The sequence below is a fragment of the Bos indicus genome, chromosome 4 (genome assembly GCF_029378745.1).
Source record: "Bos indicus isolate NIAB-ARS_2022 breed Sahiwal x Tharparkar chromosome 4, NIAB-ARS_B.indTharparkar_mat_pri_1.0, whole genome shotgun sequence".
In the NCBI taxonomy this organism is placed as follows: domain Eukaryota; kingdom Metazoa; phylum Chordata; class Mammalia; order Artiodactyla; family Bovidae; genus Bos; species Bos indicus.
The window spans coordinates 35004248-35008281 of record NC_091763.1 but is presented as its reverse complement, the minus strand read 5'-3'; the positions used below and the strand labels follow the sequence as shown (position 1 = coordinate 35008281).

General features: G+C 38.3%; 1 non-coding gene across 1 annotated transcript; it reads right to left on the bottom strand.

Moving 5' to 3' along the window:
* Positions 1–3431: 3431 nt before the first annotated feature.
* On the bottom strand, positions 3432–3538 carry LOC139182873 (U6 spliceosomal RNA). The gene has a single exon (XR_011566434.1). It is a non-coding gene; the product is annotated as a U6 spliceosomal RNA (small nuclear RNA).
* Between the last annotated feature and the right edge of the window lie 496 nt (positions 3539–4034).

The following is a 4034-nucleotide window of genomic DNA, read 5'->3' as shown; positions in this document are numbered from 1 at the left end:
ATATACTGGAGTGTATTTGCCGACATTAAAAATAAAGTTCTTTTTCTTTATTGTGAACCATGTGAAAACATATCAGTACCTGCTCACCATTGCATGAGTAGCAGTGAGCGATTTAGCTTGAAGGTCTGGTACACAAAGGTGACACATCTGATGGCGAGGGAAAATATATGCAAATAATAGTTCACTTTTAATAAAGTTACTGTAACTGAATAACTTTCTTCAAACAAATAGAATATGGATAGGAAAATAGTAGTGTAAAAGAGAAAACTGAGCAGATACCACTTTATTATCTTTAATATGGAAAAGAGCTAGTAGTGATGTCAATGCTCTGAAATAGAGAATTTGTCTTTTCTCTCTTTTTGGCATCATCAGTATGGTTGGTTTATCAATTTTATTGATCTCAAAGATGTCAATTTGATATCATTAATTTTCTTCAGTACTTTAAAAAATATTGGTTAATTTTCACTTTTTAGAATATCTTTATTGAGGTATAACTGGTATATTTTTGACTGTGTGGATCACAATACACTGGAAAATTCTGAAAGAGATGGGAATACCAGACCACCTGATCTGCCTCTTGAGAAATTTGTATGCAGGTCAGGAAGCAACAGTTAGAACTGGACATGGAACAACAGACTGGTTCCAAATAGGAAAAGGAGTACGTCAAGGCTGTACATTGTCACCCTGCTTATTTAACTTATATGCAGAGTACATCATGAGAAACGCTGGGCTGGAAGAAGCACAAGCTGGAATCAAGATTGCCGGGAGAAATATCAATAACCTCAGATATGCAGATGGCACCACCCTTATGGCAGAAAGTGAAGAGGAACTCAAAAGCCTCTTGATGAAAGTGAAAGAGGAGAGTGAAAAAGCTGGCTTAAAACTCAACATTCAGAAAACGAAGATGATAGCATCTGGTCCCATCACTTCATGGGAAATAGATGGGGAAACAGTGGAAACAGTGTCAGACTATTTTTTGGGCCTCCAAAATCACTGCAGATGGTGACTGCAGCCATGAAATTAAAAGACGCTTACTCCTTGGAAGGAAAGTTATGACCAACCTAGATAGCATACTCAAAAGCAGAGACATTACTTTGCCAACAAAAGTCCGTCTAGTCAAGGCTATGGTTTTTCCTGTGGTCATGTATGGATGTGAGAGTTGGACTGTGAAGACGGCTGAGCGCCGAAGAATTGATGCTTTTGAACTGTGGTGTTGGAGAAGACTCTTGAGAGTCCCTTGGACTGCAAGGAGATCCAACCAGTCCATTCTGAAGGAGATCAGCCCTGGGATTTCTTTGGAAGGAATGATGCTGAAGCTGAAACTCCAGTACTTTGGCCACCTCATGCAAAGAGTTGACTCATTGGAAAAGACTCTGATGCTGGGAGGGATTGGGGGCAGGAGGAGAAGGGGACGCAGAGGATGAGATCGCTAGATGGCATCACTGACTCGATGGACATGAGTCTGGGTGAACTCCGGGAGTTGGTGATGGCCAGGGAGGCCTGGCGTGCTGCGATTCATGGGGTCGCAAAGAGTCGGATATGACTGAGTGACTGAACTGAACTGGTATATTAAAAACTGAATATATTTAATGTGTACAACTTGGTTAGTTTGGACATATTCATATACATGGGAAATCATAATACGGTCAAGGTAATAGAGCTACATATCACCTCTAATTTTCTTTGTACCCCTTTGCTTTTGTTATAAGAACTCAAAACAGATCTACCCTCAACAAAATTTTAGTTGCACAATGCAATATGGTTAACTACAGTTACTCTGTTGTATGACAGATCTCTAGAACATACACACCTTGCACAACTGAACCTTTTAAAATTGAAGTGTACTCAATTTACAAGATTAGCATAGTGATTCAGTATTGTTGTCAATTATATACATTATAGATTATTACAAGATAGTGGCTATTTCTCTGTGCGATCCAGTTTATCTTTCTTTTTTTTTTAAATTTTATTTTATTATTTAACTTTACAATATTGTATTGATTTTGCCATATATCAACATGAATCCACCACAGGTATACACGTGTTCCCCATCCTGAACCCTCCTCCCTCATCCCTCCCCATACCATCCCTCTGGGTTGTCCCAGTGCACCAGCCCCAAGATTCCAGTATCGTGCATCGAACCTGGACTGGCGACTCATTTCATATATGATATTATACATGTTTCAATGCCATTCTCCCAAATCATCCCACCCTCTCCCTCTCCCACAGAGTCCAAAAGACTATTCTATACATCAGGGTCTCTTTTGCTGTCTCATATACAGGGTTATTGTTACCATCTTTCTAAATTCCATATATATGCGTTAGTATACTGTATTGGTGTTTTTCTTCCTATCTTACTTCACTTTGTATAATAGGCTCCAGTTTCATCCACCTCATTAGAACTGATTCAAATGCATTCCTTCTAATGCCTGAGTAATACTCCATTGTGTATGTGTACCACAGCTTTCCCATCCATTCATCTGCTGATGGACATCTAGGTTGCCACCATGTCATGGCTATTACAAACAGTGCTGCGATGAAAATTGGGGTACACGTGTCTCTTTCAATTCCGGTTTCCTCAGTGTGTATGCCCAGCAGTGGGATTGCTGGGTCATAAGGCAGTTCTATTTCCAGTTTTTTAAGGAATCTCCACACTGTTCTTCATGGTGGCTGTACTAGTTTGAATTCCCACCAACAGTGTAAGAGGGTTCCCTTTTTTCCACACCCTCTCCAGCATTTACTGCTTGTAGACTTTTGGAACGCAGCCATTCTGACTGGCATGAAATGGTACCTCATAGTGGTTTTGATTTGCATTTCTCTGATAATGAGTGATGTTGAGCATCTTTTCATGTGTTTGTTAGCCATCTGTATGTCTTCTTTGGAGAAATGTCTATTTAGTTCTTTGGCCCATTTTTTGATTGGGTCATTTATTTTTCTGGAGTTGAGCTGTAGGAGTTGCTTGTATATTTTTGAGATTAGTTGTTTGTCAGTTGCTTCATTTGCTATTATTTTCTCCCATTCTGAAGGCTGTCTTTTCACCTTGCTAATAGTTTCCTTTGATGTGCAGAAGCTTTTAAGTTTAATTAGGTCCCATTTGTTTATTTTTGCTTTTATTTCCAATATTCTGGGAGGTGGGTCATAGAGGATCCCACTGTGATGTATGTCAGAGAATGTTTTGCCTATGTTCTCCTCTAGGAGTTTTATAGTTTCTGGTCTTACGTTTAGATCTTTAATCCATTTTGAGTTTATTTTTGTGTATGGTGTTAGAAAGTGTTCTAGTTTCATTCTTTTACAAGTGGTTGACCAGTTTTCCCAGCACCACTTGTTAAAGAGTTTGTCTTTAATCCATTATATATATAAGATAAGGTGACCATAGGTGTGTGGGTTTATCTCTGGGCTTTCTATTTTGTTCCATTGATCTATATTTCTGTAAAAATATGGAGCGCTTCATGAATTTGCGTGTCATCCTTGCGCAGGGGCCATGCTAATCTTCTCTGTATCATTCCAATTTTAGTATATGAGCTGCCGAAGTGAGCACCAGTATATCTTTCTTGCTTACCTAGTTTATACACAGTGGTTTGCTAATCCTGTAGCCCTAATTTATCCCTAACCCCTTCCCTCTCCATTTCAGTAAACATAAGTTTATTTCTGTATAAGTTTGTTTCTGTTTACAAATACACTCATTTGTATTTTTTTATTGTACTCTAATTCATAACCAGTACAATGTTTGTTTCTCTCCTTCTGACTTATGTAGTTAAGCATAATATTCTTTAGGCTCATCCTAGCTGCTACAAATGATAGTATTGTGTAGGTAGATAGATGGCTATGTGTATAACATCTTCTTAAGCCAATAATTTGCTAATGTGTACTTGGGTTGCCTGTCAGGTACTGTGTCTATTATTAATAGTTCTCCTATGAACATTGTGATGCATGTTGCTTTTCAAATTAGCCTTTTTATTTTTCTGGATATTTACCAAGGAGTAGAATTGCTGAATCATATGGTAGTTCTATTTTCAGTTTTTTGAGGCACATTT